The sequence below is a fragment of the Mustela erminea genome, chromosome 11 (genome assembly GCF_009829155.1).
Source record: "Mustela erminea isolate mMusErm1 chromosome 11, mMusErm1.Pri, whole genome shotgun sequence".
In the NCBI taxonomy this organism is placed as follows: Eukaryota; Metazoa; Chordata; class Mammalia; order Carnivora; family Mustelidae; genus Mustela; species Mustela erminea.
Window position 1 is genome coordinate 72,270,980 of NC_045624.1, and position 20,501 is coordinate 72,291,480.

The 20,501-nt window shown below is 39.4% G+C and overlaps 1 protein-coding gene and 1 pseudogene across 4 annotated transcripts in view; one reads left to right on the forward strand and one right to left on the reverse strand.

The window, feature by feature from the left end:
* The window catches only part of CDK14 (cyclin dependent kinase 14), a 572,715-nt gene that overhangs the window by 106,937 nt on the left and 445,277 nt on the right, over window positions 1–20,501 (reverse strand). The window lies entirely within an intron of this gene.
* LOC116569793 lies at window positions 13,572–13,713 on the forward strand (annotated as a pseudogene).

A 20,501-nucleotide genomic window follows, 5' to 3' on the forward strand; every position in this document is an offset into this window, starting at 1 on the left:
AACTACAGAAAGAACCTAGATGGCCATCAACAGATAAATGGATAAAGAAGTGGTATAGATATACAATGGAATACTATGTAGCCATCAAAAGAAATGAAATCTTGCTATTTGCACGACAGGATGGAACTAGAAGGTATTATGCTGAGCAAAGTAAGTCAATCAGAGAAAGACAATCATCGTATGATCTCCCTGATGAGAGGAATTTGAGATGCAGAGTGGGGGGTTTGGGGGATAGGGAAGGAAAAAAATGAAACAAGATGGGATCATGAGGGAGACAGACCATGAGATTCTTAATCCCAGGAAAAAACTGAGGGTTGCTGGGGGGTGGGTAGGTAGGGATAGGTGGCTGGGTGATCGACACTGGGGAGGGTATGTGCTATGTGAGTGCTGTGAACTGTGTAAGACTGATGATTCACATACCTGTACCCCTGAAGCAAATAATACACTGTATTTTAATTTAAAAAAAAAAAGAAGAAGGAAAGGTTTAGCCTTGTGCAGTGAACTTCTTAACCCCAGGTGCTGGGCTGTGCAATGAAATGAGAAGCAAGACTCTCAGTTACATTAATAATGGAGAGAGAGAGAGAGAGTGAGTTGTTTAATGCTGAGACTTCCTTTGCCAATGCACTGCTATGAGAAAAAAAATTAATGAGATTCTTTGCCTGAAGGTAAACAGATAACATTTTTATATTAGTTTCCATAAATAGGTTGTGTTTTGTTATACACAGAAGATTGTTCAGTTCTCATTCATTTATTCTAGTGAAACTGTTTAATGACACAATTTCCCTGGAAGACACTCATTCCCATAGTGGTCAGCTCCCTTGACTGTCAAAATGTTATATAATGATAATGCTATACACAGGAAATGCTACAGTTTACAAAGTGCTTTCACATGTATTCTTTTATTTCATCCAGATAATTAAAGGGTCAAAATGAAGAGTATCTAAATTTGTGACTCTTAAATCTTGGTGTCCATTACATGTCACACCAAAGATTTACTGCTACTATCCTACACACACACACACACACACACACACACACACACACACACACACCGGGTCATATGTTGCCAAGTTAGGAAGAGCAGTTACTGGGTTATTTTAAACTTTTCTTAAAGGATACCTTACATTTTTCTATCTTTCTCTCTTCCTTTAATTCTGAACTCTATTTCTGTTGAGCCTCTTCTTTCTATAGTCTTGTTAACACCCACATTGCCCTGTATTAAATAAAGACAATAAAAGGAGTCCAGCTTCAACATGAATACGATGAACAGTCCCCAAAGCTAGTCAGACCAATGCGTGCTGCTAGGTCTCTCCTTCAGATCTAACCCTTACTCAATACAGAGCTGCCCTTACAGTAAACTCTATCTGGTGGAAAAGTACAGAAAGTACTGGAGAGTCCTCAGCAGGATGTGAATGAATCAAGTTTTTGGAAATATTAGCACTGACACTCAAGAGTATTATAAACTGTCAAAAAGTGGGCCAGAAAAAGGAAAATACTAAATTCTTGCTTTGGATTGCAGAGCTTAGTTGATAAAAATTACCCCAAATTTCCTAGCTGTGATTTTATTTATGACTATTTTATGCCCTGGAAAAATCAATGTTTTTGAGTGTTTAAGTTCACTCTCAAATCAAGTAAGAGTCTTCTGGCTTTTATAAAATCAGTTAACTTTTCATATAACTCTACTAGCCTCTCCCAGGTACTCATGTGATGCTATGGATTTTTCATATTTACATTTTATAAATCCACTGATACAGATATTATCATAAAATATTCATCGAGAAAAGCTAATATAAGTGAACTTCTTGCTATTTTTTTTCAACAAAAACCCTTGTGTATTTGAACTTATTTTTACTTAACTCCTGCATTGATCACGCTTTCATTTAACCTGCTTAAGGGGAAGAGAAGGTTAACTCATTCATTTCATTTCTGCAGAGATTCCAAGTTAATTTCCTCTCCAGTTCTTCTCAGTGCCTAGTAGCAGTTACTTATTTTAGTTGTAAAGCTTTATTTTTTTAATAGCTTATATAAGACCCATATGTACTCAACCTTGTAAATAATATTAAAAAAAATTTCCCTAAGATGTGTTAGAGCTTACCAAACAGTGACATTTTTCTTCCATAGGAATAGTATAAACCGGTCAGGCATAACAACTGTGCCTCAGTTACATTTTAGAAGAGATTCATAATTTAGTTGACTGGTGATTAAATGATTCTATACTTATGTTCAGTATTTTACTTTAATAATGTGGTTTACAGTGGAAGAGGCACAAATAATTACTTTTTAATCCTCTGAAGGACAGAATAGAAAAGGATATATTTTACTTCAGTTAAAGTAATAGGTAAAAACGCATTAATAAAAATTAACCCTTATAATCAGAAGGATAAAACTTAGAGAATATTTAAAATTACAAACTCCCAGGTCAGTGCAGAATACCCACAAAACCCAAAGGATATGCATTCATCAGAACTGGCTTTCAACGTCCTGGTTATTTTGTTTGTTATATCCAATTGTAAACATTAGGCCTTCAGAACCACATGACCTTCCCCATGTGGAATTCCATTGTTACCCGAAGAACATCAGGCAACTTGTAACCTTTCTGACTTCTGGATATAGATCAGGATAAAATTAATAACTCTCCTCTACTCCACAGGACCGCTGTGAAGACTGACCTTTTCTTACCATAACCTGCTTCAATCGATCATAGGCATATTATTTCATCTATTTCACAAGTTTTCAAAATGTCTTTATGAAATCAAGAGTGAAGCAAATTGTTCACAAATGTTCTACCCTGTGATGTTTTTGGTATTTTCGCTGCTTAGACAATAAAGATGATCCAATTTCCTGAATTCTAAGAGACTGATTATAGCACCATTTCTTCTGAAAAAGACTTTTGACAATAAAAGAGTGCATCAGTTTAAATTCAAAACTTCATTTATCAAAAACAACACAAACAAACAAAAAACCCACAAAAAATCCACACACATTAGACCTAAGCAATGGCTTATGTTCTACATTTCAGATGGTTATGTTCTTAATATCTAGTCTAAATTACATGGACAGTACAAAAAACATTTTCACTACAAAAGGCTAGGAAACTCTTTAACTTACTGCATCTACATTATGGTAAATTGAGTTAATGGAAACTGGTAACTTCAGAGACCTTCATTCCTCTGAAACGCTATAGAAGTTACAAATCTCATCATCAGAGGCTGGATTTGGAAGCTGATATCTGCTTCGGATGGAATGGTACGTCCTCCAACTATAAACAGAGCTAAAAATAGCTCCGGAAAGGCATCATTTTGTATGAAATTATTTCACCAAAAGAGAAGAAAAATATATCTTTAATCCTGAACAAAACCTCCTCAAAGTTTATGTTCTCAATAAACCTTTCACTGCGAACTGCAAATATAACTTAGTAATGCAATAAATGCCCTTACAAATATATCAGATTTTTCACTTAATGCTTTTTATAGGCTTAAACCAAATGGAGTAAAAGGAAATCACCTTTTACAGTCCAACTCATACAGGAAGAATGCCTTGCTGTTATGCTTTTTAAAGAAGGCATGGTGAATTTATATCAACTTTGGCGAATCTTGGGGCATGATAAAAGGAAGAAAAATACCAGCACAGTGAACATTCCACAGAACTCTCTACACATGTTTCTTTCCTTAGAGACTGGATGTGATCCAAAATGTTGAGAAAAATGTAAAAAGAAAAAAAAAATGAAGGTAAGAGATAAACAGTTTAGCACCCATGCTGATGATATAGAAGAGATGGTCCCCTACTCCTTTTTGGAAAGGGGCGGGCTAAAGATTGTATTTATTTACTTGAGACAGAGAGAGAGTGCACCCAAGTGGGGACAGAGACACAGGGAGAGGGAGAAGAAGGCTCTCCACTGAGCAGGGAACCTGACGCAGGGCTCGATCCCAGGACCCTGGAATCATGACCTGAGCCAAAGGCAGATGCTTTACTGAGTAAACCACACAGGCGCCCCGATGTTCCTCTACTCCTTACATAAAAAAATAATCAATTGTCATCTCAAAGATTAAGGATAATAAATGGTTAGGATTAGAGAAAAATCATCAAAACCAGTGTTCCCATTAAATCAAAACAAAAGAAAATTTGATTAGGTCAGAGCATATTATGGGTTGTTGAAATTTAGTTCAAAGCAAATGAAAAACATGTTTTCTGGGGACTCTATTCTTAGCTTCTTTATCTTATGATACTGTATCAGGAATTTGAAAATATATGATTTCATTATGATGTAAAAAAGAACTAGCCTGTATGCTTATGTTCAAAATAAGAATTGGGTTAGGACTGTTGAAGAGTTGGCATCCTTTGTAAAGGGCCAAAATCAAGAGTTGGACACTCAACCCACTGAGCCACCCAGGCATCCCACCCTTGTTCTAAATAGTGTGGGAAGGTATACAAAAGAGGACAAAGAATTTATTGAGCATGTACCAATCACTAGAGACTTTTTGCATTGTCTCCCTATTCTCCATATCCAGCTATGAGATGATCATCACGCCCCTTCCTTAGAGATGAGGAATCTGAGGCTCAGAGAGGGGCAGCACAGCCGAGGTCACACAACAAGTGGGCAGAGCATGTTCTGTGCCTAAATGCTGATGCCTTCTACTGTGTATCATCCTTCTAAAGGTTTGACTTGTACCTTTTTATTTCTCGGTATAAAACTAAGACATGGTCACTGGAGAGAACTGAGAAAATCCTAAAACATGTAAGGGAAAATAAAATATCCCGTAAGTCGACCATCTGGAAGTGATGAAATTTTTTTTTCTAAAGATTTTATTTATTTATTTGACAGACAGAGATCACAAGGCAGACAGGTAGGCAGAGAGGAGGAAGCAGGCTCCCTGCTGAGCAGAGAGCCCGATGCGGGGCTCGATCCCAGAACCCTGAGATCATGACCTCAGCCGAAGGCAGAGGCTTAACCCACTGAGCCACCCAGGCGCCCTGGAAGTGATGAATTTTTATCAGTTAGATGTGTTTACTCCTGTGTGTGCAGATCTGAGAAAATGTATCATTTTTTTCTTTGTAATTTTTATCACCTCATTTTTTTTTAACAAGATAAAATTTCCTTTCAAAACCTGAATTTTTGGAGAAGAGAGGCAAGATGGCGGAGGAGTAGCAGACTGAAATGACCTCAGATCCCAGGAGTTCAGCTAGATAGGTATCAAACCATTCTGAACACCTACAAACTCAACAGGAGATAGAAGAGAAGAGGAGCAGCAATTCTAGGAACAGAAAATCGACCACTTTTTGACACGCAGAGAAGTGAATCTGAAGCAATGGGAAGATAGACTGTGAGGGGAAGGGCTGGCTCCTGGCAAGCAGTGAAGCAGTAGAGCACAAAATAAGAACTTTTAGAAGTCTGCTCCTCTGAGGGATGTCACTCCAGAGTCTAAGCAGGGGTGGAGCCTTCCCGGGGACAGTGTGGTCTCAGGTCCCACAGGGTCAAGAAAGATTGGGGGTGTCTGAGTGTGGCAGAGCTGCCAGGTATCCAAGCGGGGAAGCCAACTACATAGTCAGAACCAAGGAGTGTGTTCTCAGCTTGGGGTTACCTTAAACGGTGATCCAAGGCACAGTCGGGCCACTGTTCTTCGACCAGGGACCCCACAAGTGGCAGATTTGGGGAGACTCACCTTCCTGCTCTGGGAGGAGCAGCATGACAGGAATCTGCTGGGTTTGGAGACTCCAAACAGGGCTGTGCGCCAGAGACAGAAACACCCAGTCACAGGCCGGGTAAGCGCAGAGCGCGGTAGGAGACCAGGGAGATGGGAGAGATTGACCGCTTTTCTCTGAGGACGCACTAAGGAGTGGGGGCCCTGAGCTCTCAGCTCCCCTGGGCTGGAGACTGGGAGGCCACCATTTTCATTTTCATTCCCACCCTCCAGAGCTCTATGGAAAGCCATCAGGAAACAAAAGCTCTCGAGAACGAACCAAAGCAGATTACTTAGCCCGCCCCCTGGCAAGGGCGGCACAATTTCACCTAGGCAAAGACATTTGAGAATCACTGCAACAGTCCCCTCCCCCAGAAGATCAGCAAGAACACCCAGCCAAGACCAAGCTTACCGATCAAGGCGAACAGCAGAACTCCAGAGCTAGGGGAAAGCCATGCCCAGAATTCATGGCTTTAACCCCATGATCCTTTAGTTATGCAAAGTTAAACTAATTTAAATTTTATTATTTTTCTTATATTTTTAAACTTTTCCTCTTTCCTCTTTTAATGTTTTTTTAACAAGTTATCTTAACAAAACCTTTCTAGAAAATTTTTTTAAACCTTCATTTTATAGTCATATTTTATACCTTCATTGTATTAAACCTTATTTTTTTATTTTTATTTTTTTTTTTTTTGTCAGAGAGAGAGGGAGCGTGAACACAGGCAGACAGAATGGCAGGCAGAGGCAGAGGGAGAAGCAGACTCCCTGCCGAGCAAGGAGCCCGATGCGGGACTCGATCCCAGGATGCTGGGATCATGACCTGAGCCGAAGGCAGCTGCTTAACCAACTGAGCCACCCAGGGGTTTTTTTTTTTTCCTAAAAAATTTTGGGATACAATTTCTTCTAATAGATCAAAATATACCCTAATCTAGCACATGGCTTTGTTCTAGTCTCTAGCCTGAGCACATTCTTTCCTCTTATCAATTTCTTTTTTAGAAATTTTAAAAAATTTTCATCCTTAGAGTCATATTCCATCCCTTCATCGTGTTTAACCTTATTTTTTATATATATAAGTTTTTCTTTCTTTAAAATTTTGGGAGGTAGTTTCTTCTAAGAGACCAAAATACACCCAAAATCAAGTGGGTGGTTCTGTTCTATTCACCAGTCTCATATATATGTGTGTATGTGTGTGTGTGTGTGTGTGTGTGTGTGTGTGTGTATAATAATTAAAATTTTTATTTCTTTTTCCCTCCTCTATTCTCCTCTGGGTTTTGGAACACTACTGATTTGGTTAGCATACATTGTTATGGTTTTTTTGGCCACACTTTTAGTATTTTATTCTCTAGTTCATATATTCTTATCTGGATAAAATGACAATATGGAAAAACTCAACACAATAAAACGAACAAGAGGCAGTACCAATAGCTAAGGACCTAATCAATACAGGATTGTTAGTATGTCAGCACTAGAGTTCAGAACGATCATTCTCAAAGTGCTAGCTGGGCTTAAAAAAGGGATGGAAGATATTAGAGAAACCCTTTCTGGAAAAATAAAAGAAGTAAAATCTAACCAAGTTGAAATTTAAAAAGCTATTAATGAGGTGTGATAAAAAATGGAGGCTCTTACTGCTAGGATAAATGAGGCATAAGAAAGAATTAGTGATAAAGAAGATCAAATGATGGAGAATAAAGAAGCTGAGCAAAAGAGAGACAAACAAAACCAGACCATGAGGGGAGAATTCGAGAGATAAGTGATACCATAATATGAAACAATATTATAATAATTGGGATTCCAGGGGCGCCTGGGTGGCTCAGTGGATTAAGCCGCTGCCTTCGGCTCAGGTCATGATCTCAGTGTCCTGGGATCGAGCCCCGCATCGGGCTCTTTGCTCAGCAGGAGCCTGCTTCTCTCTCTCTCTCTGCCTGACTCTCCGCCTACTTGTGATTTCTCTCTCTGTCAAATAAATAAATAAAATCTTTAAAAAAAAAAAAAAAAAAATAATTGGGATTCCAGAAGAAGAGAGAGAGGAGCAGAGGCAAATTATAGTAGAGAATTTCCCTAACATGGCAAAGGGAACAAACATCAAAATCCAGGAGGCACACACAGAACCCCACCTCAAAATCAATAAAAATAGGTCAAGACACCATCATCGAATAGTAAAACATGCAAGTCTTAGTGACAAAGAAAAAAAATCTTGAAAACAACTCAGGACCAGAGGTCTGTAACATACAGCAGGAGAAATATTAGACTGGCAGCAGACTTATCCACAGAGACCTGGGAGGTCAGAAAGGACTGGCATGATATATTCAGAGGACTAAATGAGAAAAGTATGCAGCCAAGAATACTACATCCAGCTAGGCTATCATTGAAAATAGGAGAGATAGAAAGCTTCCAGGACAAACAAAAATAGAAAGAATTTGAAAACACCAAACCAGCCCTACAGGAAATACTGAAAGGGGTTCTCTGAGCAAAGAGAGAGCCTAAAAGTAACAGACCAGAAAGGAACAGAGACAATACACAGTAACAGTTACCTTACAGGCAATACAATGGCACTAAATTCGTATCTTTCAATAGTTACCCTGAATGTAAATTGGCTAAATGTCCCAGTCAAAAGACACAGGGTATCAGAATGGATATAAAACCAAAACCCATCAATATGCTGTCTATAAGAAACTCATTTTAGACCCAATGGCACCCCCAGATTTAAAGTGAGGGGGTGCAAAACAATTTACCATGCTAATGACATCAAAAGAAAGCTGGGTGGCAATCCTCATAGCAGGTAAATTCTATTTTAAACCAAAGACTATCATGAGAGATGAGAAGGACACTATATCATACTTAAAGAGTCTGTCCAACAAGAAGATCTAACAATTTTAGGGGCGCCTAGGTGGCTCAGTGGGTTAAAGCCTCTGCCTTCAGCTCAGGTCATGATCCCAGGGTCCTGGGATTGAGTCCCGCATCAGGCTCCCTGCTCAGCGGGGAGCCTGCTTCCCACTCTCTCTCTCTGCCTGCCTCTCTGCCTACTTGGGATCTCTGTCTGTCAAATAAATAAATAAAATCTAAAAAAAAAAAAAAAGATCTAACAATTTTAGATATCTATTCCCCTAATGTGGGAGCAGCCAATTATATAAACCAATTAACAAAATCAAACAAACACATTGACAATAATACAATAATAGCAGGGGACTTTAACACCCCCCCCTCACTAAAATGGACAGATCATCCAAGCAAAAGACCAACAAGGAAATAAAGGCCTTACATGACACACTGGACCAGAAGGACATCACAGATATATTCAGAACATTCCATCCCAAAACAACAGAATACACTTTCTTCTCTGGTGCACACAGAACATTCTCCAGAACAGATCACATCCTGGTTCTCAACTGGTACCCCAAAAGATTGAGATCATCCCCTGCATGTTTTCAGACCACAGTGCTCTGAAGCTAGAACTCAATCACAAGAGGAAAGTTGGAAAGAGCTCAAATACATGGAGGCTAAAGAGCATCCTACTAAAGAATGAATGGGTCAACTAGGAAATTGGAGAAGAATTAAAAAAATTCATGGAAACAAATGAAAATGAAAACACAACTGTTCAAAATCTGTGGGCATAGCAAAGGTGGTTCTGAGAGGAAAGTATCTACTGACACAAGCCTTTCTCAAGAAACAAGAAAGGTCTCAAATACAGAACCTAACCCTACACCTAAAGAAGACAGAGAAAAAACAGCAAAGAAAGCCTAAACCCAGCAGGAGAAGAGAAATAAAGATTAGAGCAGAAATCAATGAGATAGAAACCAAAAGAACAGTAGAACAAATCAATGAAACTAGGAGCTGGTTCTTTGAAAGAATTAATAAGACTGATAAACCCCCGGCCAGACTTATCCAAAAGAAAAGAGAAAGGACCCAAATTAACAAAATCATGAATGAAAGAGGAAAGATCACAACCAACACCAAAGAAATACAAACAATTATAAGAACATATTATGAGCAATTATATACAAGCAAATTTGACGATCTGGAAGAAATGGATGCATTCATAGAGACGAATAAACTACCAAAACTGAACCAGGAAGAAACAGAAAACCTAAATAGACCCATAACCAGTAAGGAGATTGAAGCAGTCACAAAAATCTCCCAACAAAACAAGAGCCCAGGGCCAGATGGCTTCCCAGGGGAATTTTACCAAACAGTTAAAGAAGGATTAATACCTATTCTCCTGAAACTGTTGCAAAAAACAGAAATGGAAGGAAAACTTCCAAACTTATTCAATGAGGCCAGCATTACCTTGATCCCCAAACCAGACAAAGACCCCACCAAAAAGGAGAATTACAGACCAATATCCCTGATGAACACAGATGCAAAAATTCTCATAAAAATACTAGCCAATAGGATCCAACAGTACATTAAAAAAATTATTCACCATGACCAAGTGGGATTTATTACTGGGCTGCAAGGTTGGTTCAACATCCACAAAACAATCAATGTGATACAATGCATTAATAAGAAAAAGAACAAGAACCATATGATACTCTCAACAGATGATGAAAAAGCATTTAACAAAAGTACAACATCCTTTCTTGATCAAAACTCTTCACAGTGTTGGGACAGAGGGTACATACCTCAATATCATCAAAGCCATCTATGAAAAACTCAAGCAAATATCATCCTCAATGGGGAAAAACTGAGAGCTTTTCCCCTAAGGTTGGGAGCACAGCACGGATGTCCAGTATCACCACTGCTAATTAACATAGTACTAGGAGTCCTACCCTCAGCAATCAGACATCCAAAAGGGCAAAGAAGAAGTAAAACTCTCACTCTTTGCAGATGATGTGATACTTTATGTGGAAAACCCAAAAGAATCCATCCTAAAACTGCCAGAACTCATACAGGAATTCCGTAAAGTGTCAGGATATAAAAATCAATGCACACACACACAAAAATCAATGCACAGAAATCAGTTCCATTTCTATACACCAACAGCAAGACAGAAGAAAGAGAAATTAAGGAGTCAAACCCATTTGCAATTGCACCCAAAACCATAAGAACCTAGGAATAAACTAATCAAAGAGGCAAAGAATCTGTACTCAGAAAACTATAAAGTACTCATGAAGGAAATTGAGGAAGACATGGAGAAATGGAAAAGAAATGGAAAAACGTTCCATGCTCATGGACTGGAAGAACAAATATTGTGAAAACGTCTATGCTACCTAAAGCAATCTACATGTTTAATGCAATCCCTATCAAAATACCATCCATGTTTCTCAAAGAAATGGAACAAGTAATCCTAAAATTTATATGGAACCAGAGAAGACCCCGAATAGCCAGAGCAATGTTGAAAAAGAAAGCCAAAGTTGGTGGCATCACAATTCCAGACCTCAAGCTCTATTACAAAGCTGTCATCATCAAGACAATATGGTACTAGCACAAAAAGAGACACACAGATCAATGAATGGAACAGAATAGAGAGTCCAGAAATTGACTCTCAATTGGATGGTCCACTAATCTTCGACAAAGCAGGACAGAATGTCCAATGGAAAAAAGACAGTCTCTTCAACAAGTGGTGTTGGTAAAATTGGACAGCCACATGAGGAAGAATGAAACTGGACCATTTCCTTCCACCACACACAAAAACAGACTCAAAATGGATGAAAGACCTCAATATGAGGCAGGAACCTGTCAAAATCCTTGAGAACACAGGCAGCAACCTCTTCGACCTCAGCTGCAACAACGTCTTCCTAGGAACATCGCCAAAGGCAAAGGAAGCAGGGGCAATAATGAACTACTGGGACTTTATCAAGATCAATAGCTTTTGTACGGCAAAGTTAACAGTCAACAAAACCAAAAGACAGCTGACAAAATGGGAGAAGGTATTTGCAAATGACATTTCAGATAAAGGGCTAGTACCCAAAATCTATAAAGAACTTATTAAGTTCAACACCCAAATAACAAAGAACAAATAATCCAATCAAGAAATGGGCAGAAGACATGGACAGACATTTCTGCAAAGAAGACATCCAGATGGCCAACAGACACATGAAAAAGTGCTCAACATCACTTGGCATCAGGGAAATACAAATCAAAACCATAGTGAGATACCACCTCACACTAGGCAGAATGGCTAAAATTAACAAGTCAGGAAAGGACAGATGTTGGAGGGGAGGCAAAGAAAGGAGAACCCTCCTATACTGTTGGTGGGAATGCAAGCTGGTGTAGCACTCTGGAAAACAGCATGGAGGTTCCCCAAAAAGTTAAAAATAGAGCTACCCTATGACCCAGCAATCCCACTACTGGGTATTTTTCCTAAAGGTACAAATGTAGTGATTCAAAGGGGCACATGCACCTGAATGTTGATAGCAGCAATGTCCACAATAGCCAAACTATGGAAAAAATCTAGATGTTCTTCAACAGATGAATGGATAAAGAAGATATGGTATATATACACAATGGAATACTATGCAACCATCAAAAAAGGAAACCTTGCCATTTGCAATGACGTGGATGGAACTAGAGGGTAATATGCTGAGTGAAATAAGTCAATCAGAGTAAGACAACTATCATATGATCTCCCTGATGTGAGGAATTTGAGATGCAGAGTGGGGGGTTTGGGGGGTAGGGAAGGAAAAAATGAAACAAGATGGGATTGAGAGGGAGACAAACCATAAGAGACTCTTAATCTTACAAAACAAACTAAGGGTTGCTAAGGCATGAGGGGGTGTGGAGAGGGTGGTTGGGTTATGGACATTGGGAAGGGTATGTGATATGGTGAGTGCTGTGAATTGTGTAAGCCTGATGATTCACAAACCTGTACCTCTGGGGCAAATAATACATCATATGTTAATAAAAATAATAAAACAAAAGAAAACATAAAAACCCAAAACCTGAACTTTTAAAGCTTTCTTTAAACTTCTCAAAGTCAAACTCAGGTCCATATTTAGATCATTTTAGCTTTTTGTTTTCTCCCAGTGAAGAAAAAAAATTTTTAACAAATTTGGACATCATAAATACTTTTTTTTCCTATTGATGGTTTATCCTCCCCCCACTTCTTAATACTTGGGATATTTACTTTTCTCTTACTATTTCCTAAATATCGTAGTTAGTTTGATCAAATCTCCACATACAAAAAAATGGTTGTGGACATTTTATATCAAGCCCATTCTTTATGATGCACTCAGCTTTGTGTCTATCACACTGGGATGCCAGGATGAAAAAAAAAATTTTTTTCCACTTTACTGCACATCTCTCCTTTTACTGTACTTGTCTTTACAAAGTTTGCTGCACCAAGAAATTCCATTAAGAGGAGAAAATAAGCCTTCAAGGATAGGTGAAAATTGTTGGTATTTCTTGCATACTGACAGGAGCAGCTGCAGTCGAAGTTAGATGGGAAATTTAAAATGTATTTTTCTTAAAAGTGTGGGTACTTATTATCACACAGCCTCTAAGGTTCAGGAATTCTGGGCCAGCTCACGGTCTCTCACAAGGTTGCAGTCAAGCTGATGTGCAAAGCTCCAGTCGTCTGAAGCTTGGATGGCCTTGATGAATCTGCGACCAGGATGGCTCACTCACATGGCTGCTGGCAGGTCACAGGTCCTCACCATGGGGGCGTCTCCACAGGCTACTATTCACATGACTCACATGACTTGGCAGCTGGCTTCTGCAGAGCCAGTGATTAGAGAGAGAGAGGGGGCGTAGTCCGAGCTAAGGAAGGGGCTACAGTCTTTCATGACTTAGCTCCAGAACAAATGTGCCATCATTTCTTCCCCATGCTACTGGTCACCAAGACCAATCCTGGTACAGTGTGGGAGTGACCACCCAACGGTATAAAGACCAAGAGACAGGGATCCTGGGGTGGGGTGGGGGGGCTTGGAGGCTACTGAACCATGCTGATGATTACAGAAAGTACCTGGGTTTTTGGCTAAGATCAAGTGTAGTATCTGTTCTTATCAGTTTAAAAATTGTGGTAAAATACATAGAAACTAAAATTTGCCATTTTTCAGTGTGCAATTCAGTGGCATTAATTGTATTCACAATACTGTTCAACCATTACTAATATCTCTTTCAAAACCCTTTGTCATCCCAAACAGAAACTCTGCACTAATTAAGCAACATATTTTTCTTACTAGAATACTGTGACAGTAATAGTAAAGATAATTTTCAGAAAGTAGAAAAACAATCCCCCCAAATTCTACCACCCTAACACAACTGTTTTCATCTTGTATGTTACTTTTCAGTCACAGTTCACAGATGTAATTTTATAGTTAATATGTTAATGAGCATATAATTTTTTATTTATTTATTTTTCCCCCAGAAAAACACATGAAGCCTTCCTTTTGTTTTCAGAGTCTTCATAATACCATCCTAATACTGTTGTATAATATTCGAGGTTCCTGAATCATGATTTATCACAACTTTCCCCATTTCCTTAATCTTGGTTAGGCTGACAAGAAGTCTTTTTTAAAAACAGAATATAGGGCGCCTGGGTGGTTCATTGGGTTAAGCCTCTGCCTTCGGCTCAGGTCATGGTCTCAGGGACCTGGGATCGAGTTCTGCATCGGGCTCTCTGCTTGGTGGGAAGCCTACTTCCTCCTCTCTCTCTCTCTCTGCCTGCTTCTCTGCCTACTTGTGATCTCTCTCTCTGTCAAATACATAAATAAAATCTTTAAGAACAGAATATATTACACAGTAATGAAAATCTTTGGGAAGCTAGATATTTACTCCATTGCTTTATTTCTCTGGCATAAACACCAAAGAGTCAAATGACTATGTAAAAAGCAGAATTCCCCAGGTTTCCTGTTGGAAGTAAAATCCCATCTGTAGCCCATGAGGCCGTTCCTTGGCAGGCCTCTGCCTCCAGTCTCCAGCCTCCTCTCCTCTCTCTCGCGAGACTCACACTGGGTTCTCCCACCTTCATTCTTCAGCACATATTTCTTGAGTGCCTACTATGTGACAAACTCAGTTTTAAGTACAAAGGATGTGGAAGGAAACAAAACAGGCAAAACCCTAGCTTTTGTATGCCTTCCAGACTGCCCACGCTCTTCCTTTCTTATCACATTGCCCTGTTTTATTGTCATCATATACTTATCACTCTTGGAGACTATTTTAGTGCTTGTGTATTCTTCTTGCTGGCCTAGAAGGTAAGCTCTGGGAGAACAGCAACCTCGTCCGTGCAGTCCCCAACACCTGCCGAACCGATACATGACTCGAAGTCAAATTTCTTTAAAGTGCCATGAATGAGTATCTTTACAGTTTTTAACACATTTCCATTAAGTTTTCCACATTGTTTACCAGTTTACGGTGCCACGGCAGTAAATTAGTGGGACCATTTCTCTGTAACTTCCCCAGCACCAGTGTTTTGGAAGGAAGAATGAGGGTTGATCGACAGAAGCATAGGAATGACTGAAGCAATCTTTTAGTGCTTTAAAATATTGCACTAAAACGTTATGTATCTTGATGAATAAGTTGTTTTTGGTGAGCCCAAGGTGTCTTCCTTGCCTCATCCTGGTCTCAGTCTTGCTGTGGATCACAGCAAAAGAGGGACATATTTCTAGATCTGCTCAAGGGCACAGTATGATTGAAAACAGGGAAATAAGCATTCTAAAATTAGTTTAAATGTTATCAGAAAAACATGGGAAACTTTAATAAGACGCCTGGGTGGCTTAGTCAGTTAAAGCATCTGCCTTCGATAGGGGGTCACGATCCCAGGGGCCTGGCATTGAGTCCTGCACCAGGCTCCTTGCTCAGCGGGGGTCCTGCTTCTCCCTCAGCCCGCTGCTCCCCCTTGCTTGTGCTCTCTCTCTCTTTGACAAAGAAATAAATAAAATTTAAAAAAAGAAAAAGAAAGAAGAACATGGAAAATTTTTGAGAGTAATTCTCGGGTTTAAATGAGATAAACAGCACAAAGCATTCAGCCTGCTGCAGACATACCCACGTGTGCCACGAACATGTGTGGCTGGTCGTACTTAATACTAAACATTCCTGCTACTTCTCCATTACTTCCATACATGTAAAAAATTAAATCCACCTACTAAATGCAGAAAAAGGAGTCTTTTTAAAAAAAATTAATTTTATTTTTTTCAGTGATCCATCCATAATTCATTGTTGAAAAGGAGCCTTTTAAGACTATAATACTCTTTTCCAAATCAGACTATTGCCCTGAAAATCCTTTGGTAGAAAACACCTCATTCGGAGATTTACAACTATTGGGAAAAATAAAAACTTCAAGGTCATGAATAAACTTACATGAGAAAAAAAAATCTCACTTTCAATTTATTTTACATTTTTTAAAAAGATGTATTTATTTATTTTGGGACAGAGGGAGAGCACAAGTACATGACTGGGGGGAGCAGCTGCAGGAGAGAATCTCAAGCAGACTCCCCGCCGAGTGAGCAGCATGATGAGGGGCTCGGTCTCATGACCTGGAGATCACAACCTGAACCGAAATCAAGAGTCAGTCACTTAACGGACTGAGCCACTCAGGCGTCCCCCAAATCTCACTTTTTAAAATGCTCATTCAATAGAACAATGAGAGAAAATCTCAAGTAAAAATATTTTCAGTATTATTTTACATATCTAAAGATAGATGCATTTTCTTGATAGATCTGCTTCAGGAATTATTTCTTAATTTTAAGATTTGCGACTGTGTTTTGTTGTGTTACATACCGAGGCACACTCCCCTCTTTGTCAGTCTCCCCTTGACTCTGTCTCCTCTTTACGACTGTCTAATATCTTCCTCACTTCCTCATGACTGGTTCCTGTTTCCCTGTTTTTGAAGTCTTGATTTTCTCCTGCCTACCAGGCACTTGGGTGCTGACTTCAAATCCACATTTATCAAGACAATGGTAAAAAGCATGTCTTCGACCTCAGCCATCTTCATCTTTTTCTCTTCCCAACTCTTTTGTTCAAATGGTTCCCAAGTAGAGGGGCTCACAGATACTGGAACCAGGGCCCTCAGAACTGTAGAATATCCAGCTATCTTTCTATTAGATCCCTGGCTTAATACAACTGTGTCTGGAGAGGGATCACTGTGATTTCTTATGTGGCCCAGGCTGTTGCTAAAGTTAGCATGGAGAAAACATTTTTTGTTGTTGCATTTGATTTGGCTTTGTGGTTCAAGTCCTAGAAAATAATTTATTCTACTCTGTGATGTGATGTATGCTCTAAATACAAGAACCCATCAGATGAGAGATCTTTAAATTTTGAGAAAAAAAAATTTCATATATTTCTTCCAAAAGACTTTATTTCTGGGGCACCTGGGTAGTTCAGTGGGTTAGGCCTCTGCCTTCAGTTCAGGTCATGATCCCAGGGTCCTGGAATCGAGCCCTGCATCTGTTGGGCAATCTGCTCAGCGGGGAGCCTGCTTCCCCCCCTCTCTGCCCGCTTCTCTGCCTATTTGTGATCTCTCTTTATATGTCAAATAAATAAAATCTTTTTTTTTTTAAAGACATTATTTCTTCCTATATGAAAATGTGTAACTTAAGTCGGGAACTTTAGCAACAAATCTGTAGGGTGCATCGCAACTCAGGAAGAGTTAAGAACTGGCACCTTACATTCTTTTCTGAGTTCTAAGCCCTTGCCTTTGACCTTGCACCTTTTTCTCTCTGTACCTATACGAATCTGCATGTGATTGCATCACTGTTATCATTTAGCCCAAAGTGCTTTGGGAAGTTACAAATGGCTGTTCTAGCACAGAAACAGTTGCTATGTTATAGAGACTTCTGTCTCATGATTTCTCTGCAGATAATACACATACCCATTAACAGAAAGCCTACCACTCTTAGAATGGCAGGGAGCTAGTTTTGTGCACAGGAGCCCAGTCCTAAAGCCCATTAGCATTGACAAGAACCTCAGGATGCCTCCCTATTTTGTTCTGTTGTTCTGTTTTGTGGGGATGCCAAGACTTTTCCAAGAGGCTGGTTTCTTAAAGAAAAACGTGGCTACCAACCAGCCCTGCTTTTGTCTCTCATTGTGTAGAGGAGATTATAGAGCTGGGGGCATGGGTGCTCTAAAGGTGGTTTGATGGTTAGCATGAAATAGGCTGAAGCTGTCTTTACTGAAATGAGCACAACCTTTGAGTTGCACCTTCCTTTATTCCTGCCTTTAACTCCACATTTGGCTCTTTGTGGAAAATGATTTATAATGGAAGGGCTATCATTGCATATCCATGGCTTAAAAAAACATAAAACTGGCATAACTGCTAGAGCTCTTTATCTGCTTGAGTACTAATTTTATCTTTATACCTGAAATAAAAGAAAGATAAATGAATAAAGTTAAAAGGCTACACATCTATTATCCTCTGGGGTCCAACTACTTATAATTGCCAGATATACATGGGTAAGGGTGTTTTTAGGCAGAAGCTAGTGGTATGAAACAAACTGTTAAAAAAAACAGCACACACAAGTCTACTTGGGGTGCCTGGGTGGCTCAGTTGTTAATCATCTGCCTTCAACTCAGGTCATGATCCTGGGGTCCTGGGATCGAGTCCCTTATCGGGCTCCCTGCTCAGTGGGAAGCCTGCTTCTCCCTCTCCAACTCCCCCTGCTTGTTTTCCCTCTCTTGCTGTGTCTCTCTCTATCAAATAAATAAAATCTTAAAAAAAAAAAAAAAAAAAAACCCAGGGGCACCTGGGTGGCTCAGTGGGTTAAAGCCTCTGCCTTCGGCTCAGGTCGTGATCCTAGGGTCCTGGGATCAAGCCCCGCGTTGGGCTCTCTGCTTGGCAGGGAGCCTGCTTCCTCCTTTTCTCTCTCTGCCTGCCTCTCTGCCTACTTGTAATCTCTGTCTGTCAAATAAATAAATAAAATCTTAAAAAAAGAAAAAAAACCCAAACCACAAAGAAAAAACAGGTCTGCTCGTGTCTTAAAACCAATATATCATGTAATGTAATAAATAATGTAAAAAACCAAAGATATGCTTTTGCAGATCATTATAAAAATACAGAAGCGTTTAAAAAATCATTCTTTCGGAACTTCCAAGAAAACTTTCAAAATGATACTGAGGTCACTTCAGAATGGATGGAACAAGCACAGGCTTTATTTTTAGTCGATGTAAAGAACTGTTTCATACATAGAGAGTGGGGGGGGGTGCACTCCAAATTAAGGAAGAAGTTTGTTTGCAGCTTGACACATTTTTAGCACATTCTTAAATTTTATTTCTATACTTAGGAAAAACTAGCTATAAACAGGTGACCCAGCTGAGACAGTGACATGCTACTTGCCCACAGAAACAGTGCTGCCCAAATACCAGGCTTTGAAACTCCATTCTGGATACCCGAGAGAGATATGTTCAATATTCAACAAAATTGAAGGATTGGAAAATTGGAAATCTCTCAGATGTTCTGAGAGAGAGAGAAAATCCTGGGGGAGAGTCAGAGGATTTGGATTTAAGCCCACAGCTATCTGAGAAAGAATAAGCAAGAGAATAGAAGTCCGGGCAGTAGGTTTTTAGCTACAAAATCTAATCCACCTCACCACGGATTCTGGTGGAACATCTGTTATGAACTGATCAGAATTCACACTCTACTCTGCACTATTCAATTTTGTAGTCACCAACCACATGCGGCTACTTAAATTAAAATTAATTAAAATTAAATAAGACAAAAAAATTCAGTGCCTCAACTGCACTAACCACATTTTCAGTTAATGAAGAGCCACATGTGGCCAGTAGCTACCATCCTGGACAGCGCAGATATAGAACATTTCCATCGATGCATAAAGATCTACTGCACAGTGTTGCTCTGTCCTTTCAAGATCTGCTGCAGCTTCCAGAAATGTCTAAAATTAAAAAAAATAATAATTGTGTAGTTTAAACACTAGGAGGATTTGGTTCTTTAGATGAGAAACAGAGACTGGGTTGAGAACAGCAGTGAATACAGCTATGGAGAAGATAGCCGGCTCAGTGATCACCCCCAAAACATGCTGGCCTTTACAGGGCCTGAAGTCACGAGATGGAGGATGTCCCCGTGGAAATCTTTTTCACTTCCTTGGGGAAAAGAAGAGACATCAGAATTCTTTCAGGGGTCACAGCCTAAAAGTAAAGATGGGAGGTAGCAGAATTCCAGAATGGAGTAAAGCCTAACTTGACTGCTAAATAAAATTACAACAGTTAGTATAATTCAATTCCAATTCTAAGCTTCAGTCAAGGATGACAAGAAATGAGAAATCACATTTGTGATTTATGTTTATAAATAAAATGATGTGTCTCGTTCTACTCAGAGGCAAAGGTATAGAATCTGGTGTAATCCTTAATCAAGCAGCCTGCAAGGTAGCTGAGCCAATGAAAACATTCTCCACCTAAGCAGATACCTAAAGCGGCAGCCGATCAAAGCATGGGGAAGCTCTGATTTCTCTACTGGAGATACCTTACTTGTTTTGCTTAAGGGGAAAAAAAAAAAAAATCAGTTGCTTATCTCACTTTTCTTTTTTCCCAGAACACGCTGCCCTCTACAGGCCACATGGATATACACATACGTAAAGATCTGCATGAATAAGGGTTCAGTTATATCCAAAGGTAGCAAAGGTATGACGAAAATGAGGGGAAGCAGTTAGTTCTATCTGTTGTCTGAAAGGCTTTAGGATCAAGCTGAGAAACAATCAACACTTATAAACCTTTAATAAACCCTACCTAATCACCTGACATAAATACGAGAACTCGTAAATAGTACTATAGTCCTATCATGGCATTTTCCTGGAGAAGCTTAAAAGTATGTTGACAATCATTTTCCCTTTGTTTTAATGAGGGAGGGGAGGATGTGGAGGAAAGAGGAAGAAAAATGGGTGATGTGTTTGACAGCTTTCACTATATCTCCAAAGTATACCAGTTTTGATCTAAAAC